The sequence below is a fragment of the Ranitomeya variabilis genome, chromosome 5 (genome assembly GCF_051348905.1).
Source record: "Ranitomeya variabilis isolate aRanVar5 chromosome 5, aRanVar5.hap1, whole genome shotgun sequence".
Lineage (NCBI taxonomy): Eukaryota > Metazoa > Chordata > Amphibia > Anura > Dendrobatidae > Ranitomeya > Ranitomeya variabilis.
In genome coordinates this window covers 641,244,751-641,271,383 of record NC_135236.1, presented here as the reverse complement: position 1 = coordinate 641,271,383, position 26,633 = coordinate 641,244,751, and the positions used below count along the sequence as shown (strand labels likewise).

Sequence of the window (26,633 nt, the reverse complement as noted above, 5' to 3'; positions counted from 1 at the left end):
CACTTACTTGTCTACTTGCTGTTATTTTGATGCAATCACTTTTTCTCTGTTGCAGATCTAGCAGTTCTCTAAATGCTGAGCTCTGTGTAATCCCGCCCACATCAATGATTGGTAGTTTTCTGTGTACACTGTGGATAGGAATAAAGCTGCCAATCAGTGTTGGAGGCGGGTTTTTTCAGAGCAGTTTTCTAGGAAGCACAAGACACCAAGTCCTGGAGTGATAATCTCTTGCTGATAAAATACTGATTTTATTGAAATAGCAACACACAGCCTAGTAAGTGATATATCACTGGAATCAGGGTCTACGGTGGCACAGTGGTTAGCATTGCAGCGCTGGAGTCCTGGGTTCTAATCCCACTCAGGACAACATCTGCAAAGAGTTTGTATGTTCTCTCTGTGTTTGTGTGGGTTTCCTCCAGGTTCTCCGGTTTCCTCCCACATTCCAAAGACATACTGATAGGGAATTTAGACTGTGAGCCCCATTGGGGACAGCGATGATAATGTGTGCAAACTGTAAAGCGCTGCGGAATATGTTAGCGTTATATAAAGATTATTATTATTACTACATCACACTACTCTCAGATTACACTAAAAATCTGCTGACAGATTCCGTTAAACGAAAAACAGGGGAAAATTACTAAAGAAGCCACTTTAAAAAAAAATGACAACTTGGAATAATTTATTATTATTATTATTATTATTATTATTATTATTTCTACATTTAGGTTTTAAAAAAAGTAAATAGATTTAGATTTTTTTAATAAAAAAAACAGCAGTGTTTCTCCAACTGTGCCACATCTGTTCATAGGTTGGGCAGCAAAATTCACATTCGCGGAGCAGAACTTCAGTACCTGTATCTACTCATGGACGTGTGTAGAGCGGTTCCTAGAAGAAAGCAGCCATGTTTCTCTAATTCTGTACAACCCCTTTAAGTAAATGTTAAATATTCTATTTATTCCCAGATAATATTTTTTTTTCTTATTTCTTTTAAAACAGCTTTTTCTTTTTCAGTTCTCATGCTTTTCTCTCATCCCCACCAGATGGAAACTGGAAGAGAAGGTCATGAGAAAAAAAAAGAAGCCAATCCACATGCTTGTAAGTTTTAGAGATTTATAAGCTCTGAAGTTTTTTTTTTTTTCAGACACTCAAATTACAAGGTTTAGATCACAGACAGTTTCTTTCAAATTGCAGAGATGTCAGACTCATCGTAAGGTAGACCACAGGTTGTTTTATCAAGGCTGGTGGCCTTGTTTCTCCAGCCTCTTATTAATCTGCCACTTTTAATGATGAAGCAAAGCTGTATATTTAGGGTTTTCTGGACAGACACTCCAATTTCTATCCTGATCGACCATTGCTTATTCTGTGACAAGCGGAGAAAAGTATTGTTTTATTACCAGATGTCTGCAAATGTGCCCTGTCCACTAACGGATGGGTAATATTCCCTTCACTCTACCCGAGAGATTAAAATGGGATAGATTTCATCTATCTATCTATCTATCTATCTATCTATCTATCTATCTATCTATCTATCTATCTATCTATCTATCTATCTATTATCTATCTATATATCATCTATGTATTATCTGTCTATCTATTAGTGGATGGTCATTATTATACAAATGCAGATTAGGCATTATTATTATTATAAGGATGGACAGGGGCCACTATTATTATGTGGAGGTATAAAGAGGTCATACTGTGCAGGGCACAAAGGGCCATTGTTGCTGTCTAGAGAACTGGTTATAGCACTTTATAGTTTGCTTCTATAGTATATATCTGGGTTTTCTCCAGGCTGTAGCTTCGATTTGTACAAGATAAGTAATATCTTGTATTTAACTTAGTTTTATAAGCAGGTTATAACTTGTACAGTGTGTATGGAATGTATTCAGACCCCTTTAAATTTTTCACTCTTTGTTTCATTGCAGCCATTAGGTAAATTAAAAAAAAGTTCATTTTTTTCTCATTAATGTACACTCTGCACCCCATGTTGACTGAAAAAAACAGAAATGTAGTAATTTTTGCAAATGTATTAAAAAATAAAAACTGAACTATCACATGGTAATAAGTAATCAGACCCTTTGCTCAGTAGTGAGTAGAAGCACCTTTTGAGCTAGTACAGCCATGAGTCTTCTTGGGAATGAAGCTACAGGTTTTTCACACCTGGATTTGGGGATCCTCTGCCATTCTTCCTTGCAGATCCTCTCCAGTTCCGTCATGTTGGATGGTGAACGTTGGTGGACAGCCATGGTCAGGTTTCTCCAAGGATGCTCAATGGGTTTAGGTCAGGGCTCTGGCTGGGCCAGTCAAGAATGGTCACAGAGTTCTTCTGAAGCCACTTCTTTGTTATTTTAGCTGTGTGCTTAGGGTCATTGTCTTGTTGGAAGGTGAACCTTGGGCCAAGTCTGAGGTCCAGAGCACTCTGGAAGAGGTTTTCATCTAGGATATCTCTGTACTTGGCCGCACTCATGTTTCCTTCAATGACAACCAGTCGTCCTGTCCCTGCAGCTGAAAAACACCCCTATAGCATGCTGCTGCCACCACCATGTTTCACTGTTGGGATTGTATTGGGCAGGTGATGAGCAGTGCCTGGTTTTCGCAACACATACTGCTTAGAATTATCACCAAAAAGGTCTATCTTTGTCTTATCAGACCATAGAATCTTGTTTCTCATAGTCTGGGAGTCCTTCATGTGTTTTTTAGCAAACTATATGCGGGTTTTCATATGTCTTGCACTGAGGAGAGGCTTCTGTTGGGCCACTCTGCCATAAAGGCCAGACTGGTGGAGGGCTGCAGTGATAGCTGAGTTTGTGGAACTTTCTCCCATCTCCCTACTGCATCTCTGGAGCTCAGCCACAGTGATCTTGGGGTTCTTCTTTAACTCTCTCACCAAGGCTCTCCTCCCACGATTGCTCAGTTTGGCTGGATGGCCAGGTCTAGGAAGACTTCTGTTGGACTCAAACTTCTTCCATTTAAGGATTATGGAGGCCACTGTGCTCTTAGGAACCTTGAGTACTGCAGAAATTTTGTTGCAACCTTGGCCAGATCCGTACCTTGCCACAATTCTGTCTCTGAGCTCCTTGGCCAGTTCCTTTGACCTCATGATTCTCATTTGGTCTGACATGCACTGTGAGCTGTGAGGTCTTATATAGACAGGTGTGTGCCTTTCCAAATTAAGTCCTATCAGTTTAATTAAACACAGCTGGCCTCCAATGAAAAAATTTCTACATTTTTTTTAGTTAAGATGGAGTGCACATTAATGAGAAAAAAATAACTTTTTTGAATTTACCAAATGGCTGCAATGAAACAAAGAGTGAAAAATTTTAAAGGGGTTAGAATACTTTCCGTACCCACTGTACATAAAATGACATCCAAATCTGAAAATAAGTTCCCTGCCCCCAGGGAATGGTGGTCATTAGTTGGCGTACTTAAAGAACAGATGAGCAGTATTCCTATAGACCTGTACTTGCTCCTTATAAGACAACAGAGACTGAGATTTGGATCAATATTTCTGTATTTTAGCCTCTGTGGTCTTTGCTATTGTAAAAGAAAATTTGTCGCCTGCTGAACATCAGCTAAAAAAGTTTTGCTCTCTTGTAATATTATTTTCAATTTACAAAGTGTTTACTGTTGTGTCTTATCCAGAAAGTGAATAGGAGGGGGCAGTATGTAAGGGTGTAAAAGAAAGTTGCATTTCTTCTCAGTATTTAGATAAAGATATGGTAGGCACAATAAGCTTGGAAATACTTTACTTTGTGTGTATTAGTTTTGCATTTATTCTATATCATTCTGTCCCATGACAACGCAAAGGCGTTGTCCTCTTGACTTCGGAATGCCAGACTATTTAGGCCCACCCTGTTACAACTCAATTAGTGACCCCACCAAAACTCAACACCCCATTAAATATATCCTCAAACACTACTTGACAATGGATGTAATGACCACAGCAGCCTCTTTATTAAGTACCTGTTAACAATTAGTCTACGCACCTAAAATGCATGACAAAAATATCATATAAAAACCACCAGAAAGGAGAAACTTTTTAAAGGCTTAATACTACATATCTCTGCAACTTTAGATCTTCCACTCTACCTCCAGCCACGTAGCACCAATTACAGGGCACCATTGCTGAGCATTACCCATACAATTACTCATACAATCATCTCATTGAGACATAAGCCCAGTAGAGATCCAATTCTATAAATTCTCCATCACCACTTAACCACATGTGAGGCAACTCTTACCTTGCAAAAGTTACCCCAATTTACCAATGAAGCAGGCCTCCTTGAAAAACCCTCTTCCTTGACCAGAGGGAGAATGCATTTTTTAACCCCTTCCATGATTGCAAATGACCATATGTCTATGCGGATTGTGATCAAATGAGTAGTGATGAGCGAATATACTCGTTACTCGAGATTTCCCGAGCACGGGAACCAATATTATGCAACATACATTTGTCTCTCATGTACAGCACCATGGAATTAATGGTGCTATATAAATAAATAATAATAATAATATTTTAATGTAATTATTTGTTTGAATATCACATTACTTTCTGTGGGAGACAAAACTTTGGTCTTGCCAAAATCTGACCATTCTGTGTCCGTTAACTGATCAATATTTCTGCATTGATGCCAATTTATTTTTTTAACTTAAACCACATTTCGGAGGGTTTCAGCTTTCAAAAGAATAATTTATACAACCAATGGATGAATTTAAAGTCAGGTTATAAGTAGTGTTGAGCATTCCGATACCGCAAGTATCGGGTATCAGCCGATATTTGCGGTATCGGAATTCCGATACCGAGTTCCGATGTTTTTGCGATATCGGGAATCGGGATCGGAATGCATATTCATGTGTAAAATAAAGGATAAAAATTAAAAAATAGGGATATACTCACCCTCTGACGCGCCCTGGTTGTAACCGCTGCAACCGGCAGCCTCCGTTCCTAAGAATGAGCGAGTGAAGGACCTGCGATGACGTCGCGGTCTTGTGATTGGTCACGTGAGCGGTCACATGAGCGGTCACGCGACCAATCACAAGCCGCCACGTCATCGAAGGTCCTTCACTCGCTCATTCTTAGGAACGGAGGCTGCCGGTTAACACCGCTAGGTCCAGGGTCCGCCGGAGGGGTGAGTATATCCATATTTTTTTTTTTTATTCTTTATTTTTTACTTGAATATGGATCCCAGGGCCTGAAGGAGAGTTTCCTCTCCTTCAGACCCTGGGAACCATCCAGGATAGCTTCCAATACTTGTGTCCCATTGACTTGTATTGGTATCGGGTATCGGTATCGGCGATATCCGATATTTTTCGGATATCGGCCGATACTATCCGATACCGATACTTTCAAGTATCTGAAGGTATCGCTCAACACTAGTTATAAGCTTTTATTTACATTACATGGATAAGGGACATAATGTCTGTCAGGAAGTGTACTCCTGCCAAGGATGACCACCCTGGACACCTTTACTTTTGCACCCTTATGGCAAGAAAATCTCCACTCTAGTCAGGCAAGTTACAACCCTGCTGATTAAATTAATCTTCACCCCTCAAATTTCTACTGAAAGCCCCAGAATAAACTGCTACCCCTAAACTACACCCAAATTTAGGTCTAGCAATCATCCTAAGCCATATAGCTTTAGTTTAAGCTTTGGGCACTTAATCTTTATTTATTCATTTTACTGGGTCAAGGATGTGATTTTATGGCACTTACTAATATTTAAAGGTGTTATCCAGGACTTTGCCTATTTTTCTATATGGGGCTAAAAACTTACAGGCAGATAGTTGCTAACTGTCTTGCTGTTCTTCCTGCCGCTGATTCTTCTGCTTCCTGTGACCTCATGTCAACACAGCATCTCTTTGTCATTTGGTCTACTCTGTCGATGGGGCATTACTACAGACATCATACTTATTGACAGCCGACTCTCCGCAGCTAAGCAATGGGGAGCCGACTGACAAACAGCATGACTTCAGCAGTGACACCCCATTGACAGAACAGAGCAGAATATGACGTTACCAGAAACACAGAATCGACTGCAGTAGCGATCTGTGACTGCCCTGAGCTGAAATCAGTGCCTGGCAGAATGGGCAACTTGCTGTAGCTAGATCATGACCACTTATAATCATTTACTAGATGGTGGCCCGGGTATTCTAGAATATGTATGTAGTTTATTTATGAAGATTTCAGAATAATGCAATAAATACACAGGATTCAGCCGGCTGGGCGCGACCAATCCCGCGCCAATTCGGGGCCGGACTGCATCTCTCGCTAATTGTTCTCGGCCGGCAGGGCGCGACCAATCAGTGAAGCCAGGGCCGGATCCAGGTTTTTGAGGGCCCCGTGCGAAAGAGTCTCACAGCCTACGTAGCATATAACACAGCCCACGTAGTATATAGCACAGCCATGTAGTATATAGCACAGCCACGTAGTATATAACACAGCCACGTAGTATATTGCACAGCCATGTAGTATATAGCGCAGCCCACATAGCATATAGCACAGCCCACGCAGTATATAATGCAACCCTGGCAGTATATAGCACAGCCACGCAGTATATAACACAGCCCACATAGTACATAGCACAGCCCACGCAGTATATAACACAGCCCACGTAGTGTATAACACAGTCCATGTAGTATATAGCATAGCCCACGTAGTATATAACACAGCCCACGTAGTATATAGCACAGCCACGTAGTATATAGCACAGCCATGTAGTATATAGCACAGCCCACATAGTATATAACACAGCCACGTAGTATATAGCACATCCCATGCAGTATATAACACAGCCCACATAGTATATAACACAGCCCACATAGTATATAACAGCCCATGTAGTATATAACACAGCCACGTAGTATATAACACAGCCACATAGTATATAGCACAGCCCACGCAGTATATAACACAGCCACGTAGTATATAACACAGCCACATAGTATATAGCACAGCCCACGCAGTATAAAACACAGCCCATGTAATATTTAACACAGTCCACGTATTATATAGCACAGCCACATACTATATAGCACAGCCCACATAGTAAATAGCACAGCGAGGTAGTATGTAACACAGCCCACACAGTATATAGCACAGCCCATGCAGTATATAACAACCCATGTAGTATATAACACAGCCCATGCAGTATATAACAAAACCTACATAGTATATAGCACAGCCCACGTAGTATACAACACAGCCCACATAGTATATAGCACAGCCACATAGTATATAGCACAGCCCACATAGTATATAGCACAGCCCACATAGTATATAGCACAGCCCACATAGTATATAGCATAGCGATGTAGTATATAACACAGCACATGCAGTATTTAACAGAGCCCATGCAGTATATAACACAGCCCATGTAGTATATAACACAGCCCACATAGTATATAACACAGCCCACGTAGTATATATAACAGACCACATAGTATATAGCACAGCCACATAGTATATAGCACAGCCCACATAGTATATAGCACAGCCCACATAGTATATAGCACAGCCCACATAGTATATAGCATAGCGATGTAGTATATAACACAGCACATGCAGTATTTAACAGAGCCCATGCAGTATATAACACAGCCCATGTAGTATATAACACAGCCCACATAGTATATAACACAGCCCACGTAGTATATATAACAGACCACATAGTATATAGCACAGCCACATAGTATATAACACAGCCCACATAGTATATAACACAGCCCACATAGTATATAACACAGCCCACATAGTATATAGCACAGCCACGAAGTATATAGCACAGCCCACGTAGTATATAGCACAGCGAGGTAGTATATAACACAGCCCACGCAGTATATAACACAGCCTACACAGTATATAACAGCCCAAGTAGTATATAACACAGCCCATGCAGTATATAACAGCCCAAGCAGTATATAACACAGCCCACATAGTATATAGCAATGTGGACACCATATCCTTGTTAAAAAAATAATTAAAATAAAAAATAGTTATATACTCACCTTCTGGCGGCCCCTAGATCCAGCCCAGGCCTTTAGCGATGCTCCTCGTGACGCTCCGTTCCCAGTAATGCCTTGCGGCAATAACCCGTGATGATGTAGCGGTCTCGCGAGACCGCTACGTCATGTCCGGTCATTGCCGCAATGCATTCTTGGGACCGGAGAGTCTCGAGGAGAGGGAAAGGCTGCCGCAAATGCTGGAAGGTAAGAATATAATGATTTTTTTTAATTATTTTTAACATTTAGCATAGGCAGCATCAATAGTAAAAAGTTGGTCACACTTACAGGGTTAATGGCAGCGTTAACAGACTGCTAAAACACTATGTGGGCGCTGACTGGAGGGGAGTAGGGAGGGGCCAATTCGAGGGCGGACTGTGCCTGTCGCTGATTGGTCATGCCCAGCCGGCCGCGACCAATCAGCGACGCGGGATTTCCGTGTCAAACAGATGGAAGTGGACCTTAGACGATTATATATATAGATATTATTTTTAACTGGTCCATTGCATTGTTTGTCTTTTAAAATTAGGATTGGTTTGGAAAGCCAGCAAAATTTCCCATATAATAATAAGCCACTGATTAGGTCTGAGGCTCTTTTCCCACTAGTATCATATCTTCTGTTTAAACCGACCATTACTGACCACTGAAGAAGCCACCAAGCAGGGACATTAAGAGAAGAGGGCCATCGTAAATTTTTGAATATGGGGACAACCTGCACATTAAATGGACCCTACTCACATTCTGCCTACTCTGATACCCCAACAACCACTTGAAACATCTAGTTCTAGCTCCCTGTCACTCCCATTTTCCCGATCATTGCCACTGACCCTTCTGCTGTTGGCAGCATGGCAAAACGGCTGGCTGGTGTTGATCGTAATTGGGGTGTCAGAGTGCTCAGTACTGTGGGACAGTCACATGCGAGAATTTGTTCTTTTGACCATCCAAATTTGTTCTTCTTGTCTGGAGATATACTAGGCCTCATCTGATCCCCTTCTGCCACATACGATTACCCCAGTATTAAAAATTGCACATGGTAAGTGGGTAAAATGTCTATAACAGATTTTATGATGGGATTTCAAATCTTCAAGTTTTCCCTCTGTTCAATATTAAATGTAGGCTTTATCTAGAATGATATTCAAGAATGAAGCAAGTACATAGTTGCTTCAGGTAATAATAGGTACAGACATTTTTTTCTAGGCAAAGTGTAAGTTTTGGATGCTGTGAATTTTTAGATGTAATTTAGAAAATGTCCTCAAACTTCACTTCTTCCCTCTGGAAATTGAAAAATCGTATTGATTTCCTGAGAAAAAAAGAATTTAAAACAATATCTCAGTTATTCATTTAGTGCTTTGCCTACCTGTTAGATAATTAGGTTCTTGTTTTCAATTCCCTAAACTTTCTGCGGGGAAATTCCTGCCCACATATTGTATCTAGTTCCAGCAGGTAGAATAAGAAACTTCGTGTCTCAGAAGAAGTTCATAAATTGTTTCAAAACTTTACATGAAAGATTTATTTACGGTTGTGAACTGGAAGTTAAGATAGATTTATTTTTTGGAGTCTAAATCTCACAAAATAATTTAAAGAACTTTGAAAATTATATTAGTGTTGCAGATGTGTCCTTCCTTAAATGGATTCTAATCAGATATATCCTGTGATTCATGCTGGGAAACATTATCACAGATGAAAAACCATCCAATAGATACCTCAACAGATGTCATCCAGTGGTCATACATCACCCATAGACTTACATGCGCCCTACTTATTTCTGGATATACCCGCAGTTAGGCAAAACATACTGTGCATGCATGAGAGAACATTGCAATGTGCACACTCGGAATATGGCTGTGAACTATGATATTTCCAAAAAATATTGCTTACAGCAGCCAAGGAGGGGTGGAGTGAAGGATCAAAGACAACGCCCATTGGACCGGACCCAACTCATTAACATACAGCACGGGTGAAAAAAGGTATTTCTGGGTGATACATGTACTACTTGTATGTGGTATTATTTGGTCATAATGCAGTAGGTATATGTGGTATGGTCACGATGTGGCAGCATTTGTTTTTTGTCTATGGTATTATTTGGTCACCACATGGTAGTAATTTGTAGTCTCATCATGGAGTGGCAGTATTTATTCTTTGCATGTGCTATTTGGTGATTAATTGGCGGTAATAGAGATCTGGCAGTATATCTCCCTTGTATGTGATATAATTTGGTAAATATGTGGGGAGAATATGTAATCTGGCAGCGTGTGGTGGTATTAGTCCATTTTAATGGTCAGTATGGTAGTGCTCTATATACCAGCATTATGGCTGCTCCATGATAATACTCATGGGCAGCTAATTCAGCATTCGCATAGACTTATTCATTGTCTCTATCTTGATTTTCTACCCAGCTCTTTCTCCTCATTAAGTCCTACTTTTGGGCCACGATTGTGGGCCTATTTACTCATTTAGGATCTACTGCTCTTAAGGTACCGTCACACTAGGCGATATCGCCAGCAATCCGTGACGTTGCAGCGACCTGGATGGCGATATCGCTGTATTTGACACGCAGCAGCGATCTGGATCCCGCTGTGAAATTGCTGGTCGCTGCTAGAAGGTCTGCACATTATTTGGTCGCTAGGTCGCCGTGTATCGCCGTGTTTGACAGCAAAAGCGACGATACCAGCGATATTTTACACTGGTAACCAGGGTAAACATCGGGTTACTAAGCGCAGGGCCTGCGCTTAGCAACCCGATGTTTACCCTGGTTACCCGGGGACCTCGGCATCGCTGGTCGCTGGAGAGCGGTCTGTGTGACAGCTCTCCAGCGACCACACAGCGACGCTGCAGCGATCGGCATTGCTGTCGCTATCGCTGCAGCGTCGCTTAGTGTGACGGTACCTTTATTCTGGAGCTTTTATTTGGTAAGCTACCTAGTGTTTCTCTAATTGAGTTTGATGGGTTTAACTTATTGAGGGTGATTATGTGTTTTTGGTATCTATAGTGTGAGGGGGAATAGTTATTTATCAAGTATAGTATGCTGTTTATTAAGGCATTGAATACATTTGCACGCATTTGAGTCGGGGTTCAGGTTTAAAGCTTTATTATGAGCTCATGTAATGTTTTGCTATGTCACATGTATGACTTTTTTAGGCTACTTTCACACATCAGTTTTTTTGCATCAGGCACAATCCGGCGAATGTTGGAAAAACTGGATCCGGCGCAGATCGTGAAAAACTAATGCGATGGATCTGTTTTTTCGACGTATCCGGCTAGCATATCTAGATTATTGGATAAAAAAAATTTGGAGCATGCTCGGTTTAAAAAACAGGAATCCAGTACCGGAATCCATCATTTTCCAGATCCAGCACCTTCCGGCTACCATAGACTTCCATTCTAGCAAACAGCCGGAAATGCCGGATCCAAAAAACGTTGCTATGGACGTTTTTTCAAGAAACCGGAAACAGCAGATTTGCCGGATCCGGCGAAAACCGGACTAAACTCGAGGTCATCAGGCGCAATCCGGCACTAATACAAATCTATGGGGAAAAAAAATGGATCCAGCTGCAACATTCGCCAGTTCCGGTTTTTTTTAAATTATCCGGATTTAGCCTGACGCTGAAAACCTGATGTGTGAAAGTAGCCTTAATATTTTTATTGCTTTCTATGTGTTTTTGTATCAAATAAAAATGTATATGTAGTATCCATGCTTTTGTGGTGATCCCCAGAGAATGGCCTATAGCTTTTTCTTCGTTGTTTTAGTGTTACCATTATTATAGGCCAAGGTTGGATCCCATTAAGATATTCCTATGGTGCCCCCACAACTTATGCTACTCGGTCAGTATGGTAGTATTATGTGGTAGTGATATTTGGTCTAATTATGGTGTGGCAGCAGTGGCGTACAACCAATAGTGGCAGACTATGCGGTTGCCATGGGGCCCATGAGTCGGGAGTCCGCAGCCAAGGCTGGTTTTGGGGGGACACTATAGTCTAGGGGCTTCAATAGGAGGAAAATTACATTGTAAGGGCTGCAAAGTTGTGAGATATGCTCTCTTGTCACCCTGCCAAATATTAAGTTATTTCTTTGGGGGGAGGGTAGGCAATTGAAACGTATGCTATGGGGTCCCATGATTTCTGCATACACCCCTGTGCGGTGGTATTTCTTCCTTTCCAAACCTATATGGAGGACAGAGAGAACTGTGAGGACCTTGCCAAAAGCCATAGGCAGTAAGGGACTACAACATCACCGTGCTAATAGGAAGGCTTCTAACTCCACCTGGTAAAGGGGACTGAATTCGCTTCCTAGCCTGCCGGACCCTGCCTGCCCTGTGATCTGGTGCCCTGCACTGTGGCTGCCTGAAGCCATCAGTAAACCAGGTAAAGAGACGGCAAACCTGTGTCCTCCGTTCTTTACTGCACCACTCACCACGGGAGCCCTGGGGACCTAACTTCACCTGTGGGAAGTTATAGCAGCTAGCTGCTACAACATCACCCCAGTGGACCCCTTTAAGCAGCGTTGGTCCCCACTGACCAAATACCACAGGTGGCGTCACGAACACAAACTTCACCAATCCCCTTAAAGACCTTTTTCTTTAATTGGCCCCCCCGGGCCATGGACCGTGTCGCAGCCACCATGACACATCCCCTTGAGTACCGGACCCAGTACCGAGTACCCCACGGCCCTGGCGAGTGTTCCAATTCTACCTGCGGACCCCAGATACTTCATTCTGGCACTGTAAACACGGCATACAAAATAGCTTGTAGAACAAAGAACCTAGGCAAAAGAAGGCTGGCGTTCTGCTTTAATGTTCCCTTTCTGTATAAGTTTGAATCTCTTTAGTTTAGTTCATTTTTGGGTTCACGGCTAGATTTAATTCTAAAAATAATAGTTGTTCTCTCTTGGGATTGCGCAGATCATTAGTAAAAATAACTCTCGGTATTCCCTAGTCAGCTGTGGAATTTCCAGGATGACCTCCAGTAGTAAGACCTTCCTAAGTGTTACGAGGTTTCCCAGCCTCTCTTCCTGGTTCTCACGGCATCAGGCATATGATCTGAGTATGTGGGCCACGTTCTGTAAAGGAGGGAAACGCACGCCACACAACACATATGGAAGCGCTCAGCGGCCTGCTGATGTCACAGCTGCACAATGCAACAAGGCCTCTCAATGTACAGGATGGAGGCAGGAGAAAAGCTGCTCCCGAAAACCTCAACATGCACCTTCTGTCACTGACAAGTCACAGCCACGTGCAAACTAAGACATTCTCTGCCCTTTGCAGCTAGATGATGGAAATGGTTCCTGTGAGAAAATCTGCCTGAGTTCATGTAGAGCTAACTCTCTTTTCCTGTGTAGTATGAGTACGTCGACTAGTATTATTTATCGTAAACCTCTGACACTCTCTAAGGTCTTATACAATAGTCCTGTCCCTGACAGGCAAGTGTCACCACTATAATTAAACATGGTAATTGCTTGGCTGATGCCGTGAGGACTTTGCTTACGTTTTCATGCTCGGGACTGTGAATATTTTAATTTATATGTATATATTTTGCACTTTGAACATTACATTTTATGAAGTGGTTTGTTGCTTATCAGGTCGCATATAGAGTGTATGCTATGTATTGTACAGCATGTCATATTTCTATATGTATGTGCACATCTGACGGATATGTCCTCCTCTCTCATCGATACTCCTCCACTTCTCTCTAGAAATCTCATTAGCTTCCAGCTCTCCAAAGCCGTCCATAATCTACTCCTCCATATAGCATATCTCCAATCTACCGATATCTTCCAACATGTAGTGTCAGGTCCTCCCAAAACATTCTTACCGCCTCCACATTTAGATGTTCCTCCCCTAATCGCCTCCAAGACTTCTCCTGAGTCTCCTTCATCCTCTTGAACTTGGTGCCTCAACATGTCCGATTATACATCAGATTCAAAACTCTATCTATCATCTATCTATCTATCTATCTATCTATCTATCTATCTATTATCTATCATCTATCTATCTATTATCTATCTATTATCTATCTATTTATCTATCTACCTATCTATCTATTATCTATCATCTATCTATCTATTATCTATCTATTATCTATCTATTATCTATCTATCTATTTATCTATCTATCATCTATCTATTATTTATCTATCTATTATCTATCTATTATCTATCTTCTATCTATCTATTATCCATCTATCATCCATCTATCTATCTATCTATCTATCTATCTATCTATCTATCTATCTGTCTGTCTGTCTGTCTGTCTGTCTGTCTGTCTGTCTATCATCACCTATCATCTATCTATCTATCTATCTATCTATCTATCTATCTATCTATCTATCTATCTATCTATCTATCTATCTATCTATCTTCTATCTATTATCCATCTATTATTATCTATCTATCTATCTATCTATCTATCTATCTATCTATCTATCTATCTATCTATCATCTATCTTCTATCTATTATCCATCTGTTATCTATCTATCTATCTATCTATCTATCTATGTCTATATCTATCTATCATCACCTTTTATCTATCTATTATCTACCTATCATCTATATATCTATCTATTACCTATCTATTATATATCTAATAGTTCCATCTATATATCTATTATCCATCTATCTAGTACCTATCTATCTATTATCTATCTATCTATTTATCTATCTATCTATCTATCTATCTATCTATCTATCTATCTATCTATCTATCATCTATCTATCTATCTATTACCTATCTATTATCTATCTAATAGTTCCATCTATCTATTATCCATCTATCTATTACCTATCTATATATCTATCAGTCAATCTATTATCTATTTATCTATCTATCTATCTATCTATCTATCTATCTATCTATCTATCTATCTATCTATCATCTATCTATAAATCAATCTATTATCTATCTATTATATATCTAATAGTTCTATCTATCTATCTATCTATCTATCTATCTATCTATCTATCTATCTATCTATCATTCTATATCATCTTTATACGGACAAGCTTGCAACATCTCCTTCACATTTTTCTTCATTGAAATCCTGGTATAAAACTTGGCACAAGAAAGCAGAAGTTTGAAGTAGGAAATGTTCTGGTTCCTTACATCTCTCCCCTGAAAACATCTGTTTACAATCCTATAAATAAGTCTTTAGTGAGAATCTTTGGTGGGAAACACACATGTGGGGTATGTAGAAAAGGTGATGGGAGGTGAAGGGTAAATCCTTAAAATACTTCCCATGTTGAGAGGCCAGGGAGCGAGGTCTATAAGTATAAACATTTCCCAGGATGTCAGAATTCATTACAAGGAAGATGCCCAGAAGTGGCATTACAATTTCTATATACAATATCTCACCACTGGATTCCTACCTGCTAAAAGTTATGCAGATTTCTAACATATTTTATGTTACAGTTTCCTTCAATTTTCCAGATATTGTTTTGCTGTAATTGAATGAGAACATTCCTGTTTTTATTCACAGAATGTAAATATTTAACTTCATTTTACTTTTATGCTTTCTCTAATATTCCAAGAGCAATATTTTTTTTTATTTTCTGTTGCCATACAGGGGACTTGGTTTTTTTGTTTCTTTTTGGTTGGTGGACACTAGTGATAAGTGAACGTGCTGGGATAAGGTGCTATCCGACCATACTTGGATGCTGAGTGTCTTCAGCATGCTCGAAAAATATGTTACATGTCCCCGCGACTCCATGTCTCATAGCTCACCAGACCACTGTCTTTTGGGTTAGAGAGTTGGCATTGTTGGAATCGTGTTCAAAACTCACTGCAACCACTATTATCAATAAAGGCAAAACTGTACTTCATCGTGTGACAAAATTAACATCTTACAGGCACAGTAGCACTTTCTTATCTTTACAGGGCTGAGGCCTACTACCCACCATAGCATGGTGTCTGTCGAGATACAGGGATCAGCGGGTGCTCTAGTCCGCTGGCTTGAGACCGCCTGGACCAAGGATCATCCCACTGAACGCCCGCTTTCCTTTTACCATGGGTATAATACTACTCAGACAACACAGGGTGAGGGTAAAACAGTATGGCAATACTTTACTGAACTACAAAACAGGCAAATAACACATAGAACAATCCCAGCAAAATACCCAAGATGGTGCAAAATTGCAGAGTTTCACCCTTTCGTTGACTCACAAGGAAATGAGCATATAAAAATAAAGGTTATATTATTATATATATAAAAAGAGCATCTGTGTCTTCAGATCTTCCAGGGCCGCACAAGCTTAGGAAGCTGACAGTCCATTAAGATACGAAGCCAGGTGACCGGAGGGTCATAACTTGGCTTCTCTGAACATCTCCATGGGGCTCAAGTGACCAGTGGGTCCAAATTCTGACTACCTCAAATGTGAACATGGGTTCAATGATGGTCAATGGAGCAGATTTACATTTTTGCAGCCAGGGCAGTGATCCCCTAAGCTGGCATCCTGTAGAATGTCAAATTTGTGTCCTTCATTATGGAGCCATGATCTGGCAGCTATCCTGTAGAGTGTTCCTGGCTGTGGTTTGTAAAGAGTCTCTGATTCTTTGGATCTCTGGATCTCTTGAATGACTGCTTACAGAGGCATTTCTCCTTTTTATAGTTCACAACTATTGTCCTTCAAGCCATCATCCACAGGTCGTGGGGAAGGGGTGATGAGGTTAACCCACATTGTTTGATTATTTATAGGTTATCCTTTCATTGTTTGCAAGTCAACAAACTGCATGGCCTAGTATAATGTGTAATCAACATATCATCATTGTTCAGAGACCCTGCACTATTTGGCAAAGATAACAGTACAATAAACTGTAGAAGCTGACGTAAGAGGTAAAAAAATCAACCATTCATCAATTTACAAATAGCAATTCAACCTACTAGAAGAGTCAGCATTAAAGGTAACAGCCTATGTCCCCTGGATTACTGAATTTATGTCTGGATAATTAAGATTAAATACTGTGTCATCACAGTGTCCATATCGTCCCTCATGGTAATGATAAATATGGTTCCCACAGGCCTTGATACAGATTGTTCCTTAGACAGGGAGCCATTATGTGAGCACAGCACATATTTCTAAGGATCCCTCACAGCTATTGCCCAATGTGTCTATTAGTCTTAGCATAGATCATCAATAAAGATGATCAATGTGATTCATGTTACCCTTGTTTGGTCTCTGGTTCAATCTTCCATGACAGCTGATCTTCACTTTGATGAATTTGTGGCCTGGCATCTTGGGTGCTTCTGGAACTTATTAGGCTTTGTAATGTCATGGCATCTCTTGACACCAAAAAAAAGCCAGTATCTCTCAGGAAGACAGTCATAGAACTGGAGATGATAGGTAATCATTATATGAAATAAAGAAAAACCCTTTAAATCCTTCAGAGTGAGAGCAATCATAAATGTGCCAAACACAACACTGGTGGCGCCTCTGCCATCTACACAGATTATTCACTTTATACACATGTACTCACAGATTGCATTCCTTTATATGGCCAACAGAGGGCACTAGATTGATATAAGGTGATGCCGCCTGGCGTGGCCATGAATCACAAGGTCTGTCCATTTGCCAACATTTCAACAGATGAAAAAATATCTGCAGATAAACCAAATGAAATAACATCAGTGCCTCATTTAATCTAACATCAACACAAAATAATCTACCATTTACACATTTTCTAATTAAAGGGAATCCATCAGCAGTATTTTTTCTATGGAATCTGAGAACAGCATGATATTGGGTCTGAGACCCTGATTACAACGATACGTCACTTACTAGACCGTGTTTTGCTGTATGAATAAAATCAGTGTTTTATCAGCAGATTATCATTAGAGGACTAGATGTCTTGTGCCTCCTAGTCTGACCACACCAGAACACTGATTGGCAGCTTTTCCTCAATGTACAGTGTACACAGAAAGCTGCCAATCAGTGATGTGGGCGGGGTTATACAGGACTCAGCATTCCGTGCTCTGCTAGATCTGCAGCACAGAAAACTGTGATTCTATCACAACTGCAGCACCCAGTAAACTAAGTGATACATTGCTGGAATCAGGGTCTCTGCCCATTATCTTATGCTGTTCTCAGATTACATAGCAAAAACCTGCTGACAAATTCCCTTTAACAGCTTATGCTTTTTTTGTGTGTTTCAAAATGGTGGGATAGCGTATTTTTGGTCCGCGTGCTGTCTGTATTCAAAATGGACCACCCATGGATAGCACAATATCGATTAATGTGGTAGGTGTAAAGTCTCTGTTGAAAAATTTGCAGCAAATCACATCCAAAATAATTTTTAAGGTGAGATTCTACTGTAGATTTCAACGGGTGCACAATACAGTATAAGTATGGCATTTGTATTTAGCAAGAAATTACATTGGAAACTATATTTGGGCTTTTATTATTATTTTTATTATTTTTTGTTAGATTGTGGATGTCATAAGTGGATGAAACATGGCCCTCCGTATGGATGAAAAAGCGCTCTTTCTAGCCTTAGGCCAGCTCTACATTCATGATCCAAGTATAAACCACAATGTCTGGACCAGCCATGGCTCTCTTGTCTCATATATGCCTTAGGCAACCTGGAGCCACCCTAGGCATCACGGTCCATAGTATTAATGTAAAATTTCAACCCTTGAAACTCACCTTAAAAAAGTCTTAAAAGGAATCTGTCATCAGGTTTTTAGCACCTAATCTCAGAGCAGCATGATGTAGGGACAAAGACCTTGATTCCAGCAACGTGCCACTTACTGAATGGGGTGCGTCTTACAGTCCTGAATTCAGCTTACCCGGGGGGATCGGCAGAGCAGGTGGAGCTTAGTCACAGGATTTGTTTGGTGGTTGATGATATGACCCAGACTGGTGCGCAGGTTCGGCGGTGCGGGGGCTACGGCGACATTTTGTGAAAGCCCATTGCCCCTGCACATCCATTGCTGTGATGAGGTGGTCTCCGGGAAATCCCATCCCAGTGCTGCAGGTTTGGTGGTGCGCGGTGGTGCGGAGGCTACGCAACATTTCTCGTCCCGAGATCTCAACCTGCGCATGCTCCATCTCCGGCGGCCATTTTCTCGGAGGCCACAGCATCGAGGCAATGGAAGTGCGGGGCCTCCGGGCTTTCACAACATGTCATTAGAGCCGTGCGCACCACTGAGCACCACCGAACCAGCCACACCAGGCTGGAATGGGAGCGAGATCAACGCCCTGCAGAGTTGGACCACCGGAACAATCACCAAACTCCTGCTGCCAGCACGATAACTGTAATTACATTTCGACTATAAGACGCACCCCCGTTTCCCCCTAAATATTTTTTGGAAAAAAGTGTGTCTTATAGTCCGAAAAATACGGTAAGCAAAACATAAAAGATAAAAAAAGGCCATATTTCCAAAGGATCTGTCGAAAGTCGGAGGAGAAGAGGGCTCAGCTGATGAATTCTTCTCCATTATTTTGCATTATGTCAGGGCCTCAACACCAAGTCCTCCACAAATCAAAACTTTTCAAATAAATAACTTTTACACTACAAATATGTCTGCCCCAAGATGTTTTTTTTTTTAATGCCTCTTTACTCTAACAAGTAAGAAAAAACACAAAACATATTTTACAGACATTAAATTCGATAAATGTTCTCTTACAGGGAATCTCCTATATTGTTGATTGCTGTGGGAAGTATTTAGGGTGAGAACTCTCACAATTTGCAAACCATGTTTCGACATGAGGGTCGGCTGTTTCTCACGGGGCGAGTTACGGTGCCAATTTTTACAAATAAAATTTCAGTCTTCGGCTATAAATAGTGAAGTTTATTTCCATGGACGTGTTCGCCGTTCCCCTGGACGCTGGGAGAATATCACTTGCAGATATTTCTCCTTTCCTAATTCAATCCATCTCACTTTTTCAGGCTTTTCCTTAACTCCTTCTCAACCGGAAAGTCAATGGCAAATATGTAGGAATAGAAACTGATGGGCAAATTTGCATTTGGCCGCAATGAGTTAAACGTTCCACCGCCGCACACCGAGTGGCTATGGCCGAAAGTCCATTAGTGACATAGACAGAATTCAGCGGCTGGACCCCCGCTGACATGAAATAAGGTTTTCCCGCCACCGCTGGCCTTTACAGTCCGAATGTATTCACATTCTAATAATGTCCATTAAGTGGTCATTTATCAAATCCTCTTGTTAGTAAAACTGGGGCGACCTTTTCCTTTTGATGTCAGCGGTGTTTTCGTGTATTTTATTATTACCTTGAATATATCTGTAATTTACATGCGCTGTTGGGAACACAATATATGTAATAACACAATGCACAAAAAGCTTAGAGGACATAATGTCCCTTCATTGTGCATGCAAGTAGCTTTCCATAGAAGCGGGTTCACGGCCGAATCGGTGCGTTGTCACGGCAAGACGTTTACAAATATCATTAATTCATTTTAGCTTTTTTTTTATTTTTTTTATTTTTAGGATTTTTATTTTTACTTTAGTATTAAAAGGGTACGTTCACTCGACTTTTTTAAAGGCGCCTGAATTAAAGTGGTGTCCCATGAATAAAGTGCTTTTTAATTAACAGATCTTGGAATAAAAATCAGTTCCATAATTGGATGTATTAAAAAAAAATGTTCCTGTGCTGAGATAATCTTATAAATGTGTACTATGTAACGGCTGTGTCTGACCGTACAGGAACATGACCTGATCATACCACAGCTACTGGGCAGGGGAGGACGCAAAAGAGAGTATACAGACATTGCCGCATGGGATCACAGATGATTGTTTTTCTGAGGCAAAACATTCTCCTGCCTGTTTTTAAGTAATGTTTCACCTCAAAAAAAGAATAATCTGTGATCCCGTGCTGTCCTGTCTGTATACTCTTTTGCGTCCTCCCCTGGCTAGCAGATGTGGTATGATCAGAGCATGTTCCTGTACGCTCAGACACAGCCATTACACAGCACACAGCAGGGGCATATTTCTAAGATTATCTCAGCACAGGAACATTATTTTTAAACACATCCAATTGTGGAAATTATTATTATTCAAAGATCTATTGATTAAAATGTTGATTAAAATTAACTTTGTTCATGGGAATACCCCGTTAAGGAGCACACGCCTCTTAAGGAATCAGGGACCTCTGCTGAAAAATGGTGTCCTCCTCAGCACAAATTTCGACAGACTGGAGTAAGATTTGAGGAGCAAACTACTCTGCAGCTCATCATGAATGAGATTACCGGAAGTGTTCGCAACAGGCGTGAAAGCGTCAACAGTCTCAACGTTTTTGCAGAATTTCAACACAAGAATTAGGGCACAATTACTTTGATGGATCGAGGCCTATATTTTTCAAGAGGAAATATTGCCGTTTTCTTGGCGCTTTTTTGGTTCTAAATCGTTTTGTTAATGGTTTTCTTTACACCATTTTTGAATGTTTTTTTTCTTTAGCAGTTTTCAAACTCCATCAATCGTATTCTGAAAGGAAAACACAACAAAAATTCTGACAAAGTGTTCGAAAAAACATGCGGGCATTCTCTGGAACCTTCCCGGTGACTTGTATTGTAAATGGTACAGAGGCTTCATAGTGGACAACACCAGAGGAAAAGTCGGCTCACTTCTTTTATACGCTTTTATTCAATTTTCAATAGAAATAAACAGAAAAGGTCTTTCGCAAGCACTTTTCATGCATTTTTCCGAGTAGATCTGCTCTAAAACCACCTGAAAAATTCATGTTTTTTAGAGTTTTTTTTTATTTAAATGGATTCCACATAAATATATTTCTACTTCTCCAACCTTGACAAGATGTCCGTCAGAAAAGTGATATTTTTGCCTGTTTTTTCCATTTTTGTAGGGCAGATTTATCAAACCTGTGTAACCCCTTGACTAATTATATTGCCCATAACAACCAACCACAGTTTATCTTTGATTTTCCAACAGCAGAATAAATGAAAACTGCTCTATGATAGGTTGTTTTAGGCCACATATTTCCTGTTTGGCCTCATTCACATGTCCGATTTTTGCGTGCGAGTGCTATCCATAGTTCACACGGAGATCACTCGTACCTGTGATAGTATATGGGGCCATTCACCAGTCCGTGATTTTTCATTGACCAAGCAGTTGGTGAAAAATTATGGAGACGTGTCCAATTTTGACCTGAGGGTCAGATTAAAATCGGCAATTAAAGTCTATGGGTCCGTGAATAAATTGATGAAATCCAAGAAAAAGAGACGTCTGAATGAGGCTTTAGACAGTAATGAGGCATCACTATGGCTAACTAGGTTGGTTAGTCAGTTACTTGTACTCAGTTATTTCCTGGGCTAAAAACAGGAGCTGCATTTTAGATTCCCGAGCTGAAATTTCTCAGCCTACCATGATTATTTAATGCCTGTATTAGGCTGGGGTCACACTTGGCGTAAGACAATACGCCACGTATTATACGTCCGTACTACGGCCGTAATACGGAGAAATGTTCCCAAAATATTGATCCGTAGTCAGGGTGTGTCAGCGTATTTTGCGCATGGCATCCTCCGTATGTAATCCGTATGGCATCCGTACTGCGAGATTTTCGCGCAGGCTTGCAAAACCGACATCTAATGGATTTATGTGCTCAAATGTTCGGGAAAACATATATACAGTATATATATATATATATATATATATATATATATATATATATATATATATATATATATATGTCATTGAGACACATATATATATATTCTGTATTTAGATTTCATTCAGCGCGATATCTGTGAAAAGCCGGTAATTCAATTGCCGGCTTTTCATTTCTCCTGCACAAACCCGACAGGATATGAGACATGGTTTACATACAGTAAACCATCTCATATCCCCTTTTTTTTGCATATTCCACACTACTAATGTTAGTAGTGTGTATGTGCAAAATTTCAGCGCTGTAGCTGCTGAAATAAAGGGTTAAATGGCGGAAAAAATTGTGTGATTTTACTGTAGCGGCACTTGAATTGTACGGTTCCACAGGAAGTCGTTTTTTTTTCTCTGGGGGCACTCAACTTTGTTAGCATGAACAAAGAGACCCAAGTTAGCCCCCAAAACACATGAAAAAGCACCAAAACAGCAACAAAAGCGCAAACAAAAACGCACCGAAAACACACTAAAACATGCATTTTTGCCGCAACTTCTTTCCTGCCAAGAAATCAGGTTTTGCTGCAGAAAAAAAAGCAGCAAAAGCTCCCAGTGTGAACATATCCTTAGCATTCCCAATATCCACTATTACAATACAGGAGATTGTATTTGTTACCAAATTTCTATATTTTACAAGGTCTGTCCTCTATGCATTAATTAAAATCTATTTGACTTGTACATATTTTTATAGTCTATGTATCGCCATAATCTACATGTAATGTTGAATTTTCCTGCCAAAAGCCTACAGAGCTGCGGTCTACAACCCAGACTATAACACAGCACCAGTACAAGAAAAGTAATGTAATGCACTTACAAAGTGACTTGATCTTCCTTGTAAATAATTTTATAGGTTAATAGTTAAATACTGTTCCAAGATAAAACATATGCTTTAATTACCTTTTTCCACGCAGGGAATGCACCTCCTAAGGTACGAAAGCTGTATATAATTCATCACCTGGCCAAATGCAAAAAAAATAATACATTATAAAGGATTAATAAAGGAGTCACAGTGAAAGGGCAGAATAAAATCGTATATATATATTTTCATGCATTTTCTTCACATTACCATTATAAGTTCGAAAAAAGCGACTGCATGGCGCACTGCAGCAATTTTTATTTTACTCTAAGCCACTTCTAAAACATCGACCCATCCATTACATGCATCCTCACGGAAATATTAATCCTAGTGAAGTCAATAATAGCGCCTATGTAGTATAATATCCCATTCATGGTCTTCACACACAGTATGATGCCCGTACAATCCCCACCACCACCAATCTGATGTCTCCAGAGTGTATGATGTCTCCACAGCCTTCCCACACACAATATTATCTGGATGCCACATATGGCTACATGTGATACAAGTGTCTACTGTGTCAGAAAGGGCAGTACTGTACCTCCTGGTACAAGTGATCAGGTTGGGGCAGTGTTAGGATCCTGCATCCTTTGGTGAAGCTATGCTGATGTTGCTACTCTCAGGTCTTCTGATCTCCAAGGATATGGTGTTGCGACCTATATGTGCAGGATATATCAGCAGTGTGATCTAAAAAAGTGATGGCGGTGTACCCATGGGTTGTAGTGATAAGGCCAGAGCCTCCTCAGCCAGTCATTCGTTTTGTGTACAAAAGGTCAGTGCTGTTTGGACTTCCGCTCCCTGTCTTCTGATGGTGCCTACATTGAAGACCGCTTGGACATACAGACCGAGGTGGGCATATGATACATTGCTCTTTGGCTTCACCTTACAACACTGAACGCAGAGAGGGGATAAGCCAAGGTGAAGAACTGTACATATTTGTCCCATGATAAAAGCCAAAATGAGGAGCCCATGACAAGAGGTTATGTAGGGGATCTTGTCACTCATTTTCTATTTTTCAGTTGGAAATTGTCCCATATTGGGAAGACTGAAATTCCTGTTGGTGTTGTAAGAAGGTGGCAGGGACCCTCACGCGCCTTCTCTCTTCTGGACGCTGTTCACATGTGTCATGTGCGGCACCCTGTTGTTTTACTAATGTATTGTGTGGTTTACAAGGTTATTATACTGTGATGTGATGCACTTGTTACGTATTGTGTGGAAGCTTAAGGACAGTATAGGACCCTAGCGGGATTAGAATAGAGGGGGGCATCATAGAGATAGAATAGATAGAAGTGTTAGTTAGATACAGGTGGAGCGCCCCCACGTGTAGGGCAATGGGGTACTCGGTACCGGGTCTATCTCTCTCGGTTCTGGGGATGTCACGGTGGCTCGACCCGGTCCGTGGCCCTTCTGAGGGGCGTCCAATTAAAGGTGTAGTCATTTGTACGGGGTTCGTGACGCCACCTATGGTATTCGGTCAGGGTGACCGATGCTGCTAGGGGTCCGCTGGGGTGATGGAATGGCAGCTAGATGGTGTACCTTCCCACAGGTGAAGTATGTCCCCAGGGCTTCCCAGAATTATAGGTGGTGGTGGTGGATGTCGTGAGGCGCAATGAATAACGAGGACACAAAGGTTGCAGTCTCTTTACCTTTTACTGAAGACTTCAGAGTCCACATTCCAGAGTACTGTTCACAGGGCAGGCTGAGTCCGGCCAGTCTGAAGGCACATCCAGAGTTCCCTTATCCAGGTGGAAATCAGTAGCCTTCCTACTAGCGCCTGTGTGTTTTAGTACCTCCCTGCTGAGCACCACGGGATAGTCCTCACTAGGGTTGAGCGAAACGGGTCGACCATTTTCAGAAGTCGCCGACTTTTGGCAAAGTCGGGATTCATGAAACCCAACCCGACCCCTGTGTGGGGTCGGCCATGAGGTCGGCGATCTTCTGTATCTGGTATCGGAATTCCGATACCGAGTACCGATATGTTTGCGACATCGGAACTCGGTATCGGAATCCACATTTAAGTGTAAAATAAAGAATTAAAATAAAAAATATTGATATACTCACCTCTCCGACGCAGCCTGGTAGTAACCGGCATCTTCCGGTCCTAAGAATGGCGCTTGAAAGACCTTTCGAATGCTTCACGGCTTGTCATTGGTCGCGGCGGCCCACGTGACCGCTGAGCGACCAATCACAACAAGCCGTGATGTAATTCTCAGGTCCTAAATTCCTCATTCTAGGAATTAAGGCCATGAGAATTACGTCACGGCTTGTGATTGGTCGCTGAGCGGTCACGTGGGCCGCCGCGACCAATCACAAAGCCGTGACGTCATTTAAGGCCCTTCACGCGCTAATTCTTAAGAAGGAAGGCTGCCGGAAAGAAGCCGAGGGTGAGTATATTCCTATTAGGTATATACTCACCCTCGGAAGCACCCTGCTTCTTTCCGGCAGCCTTCCTTCTTAAGAATTAGCGCGTGAAGGGCCTTAAATGACGTCACGGCTTTGTGATTGGTCGCGGCGGCCCACGTGACCGCTCAGCGACCAATCACAAGCCGTGACGTAATTCTCATGGCCTAAATTCCTAGAATGAGGAATTTAGGACCTGAGAATTACGTCACGGCTTGTTGTGATTGGTCACTCAGCGGTCACATGGGCCGCCGCGACCAATCACAAGCCGGGAAGCATTCGAAAGGTCTTTCAAGCGCCATTCTTAGGACCGGAAGATGCCGGTTACTACCAGGGCGCATCAGAGGGTGAGTATATCAATATTTTTTATTTTAATTCTTTATTTTACACTTAAATATGGATCCCAGGGCCTGAAGGAGAGTTTCCTCTCCTTCAGACCCTGGGAACCATAGTATCCCATTGCACTGCATTGGGTTTCGCGTTTCGGCCGACCCCGACCCCGACTTTTTTATAGGATCGGCCAATTTCACTCGACCCGACTTTTGAGAAAGTCGGGTTTCTTGAAACCCGACCCGATCCTATAAAAATAAAAGTCGCTCAACCCTAGTCCTCACAACTGTCGTGGATGTTTCTGATGTTCTCTCTCTCCGTCCCCCAGATGGTTTGGATAGGATGCACCCGTATGACGGGGTAGGCCTGGAGCTTATTTATAGGGACCCTAGAAACGCCCCTCTCCCACAATTTGCCTCCGTGTCTTCATAGGTATTA

General features: G+C 41.3%; 1 long non-coding RNA gene across 1 annotated transcript in view; it reads right to left on the bottom strand.

The window, feature by feature from the left end:
• LOC143773983 (uncharacterized) overlaps positions 1 to 23,566 on the bottom strand; it is a 136,767-nt gene extending 113,201 nt beyond the window's left edge. Inside the window, exons 1-2 of the long non-coding RNA XR_013215444.1 lie at positions 23,507 to 23,566; positions 17,461 to 17,582 (exon numbers count right to left, since the gene is read on the bottom strand). This is a non-coding gene — a long non-coding RNA (uncharacterized LOC143773983). The remainder of the gene's footprint in view (positions 1 to 17,460; positions 17,583 to 23,506) is intronic.
• Positions 23,567 to 26,633: the final 3,067 nt, after the last annotated feature.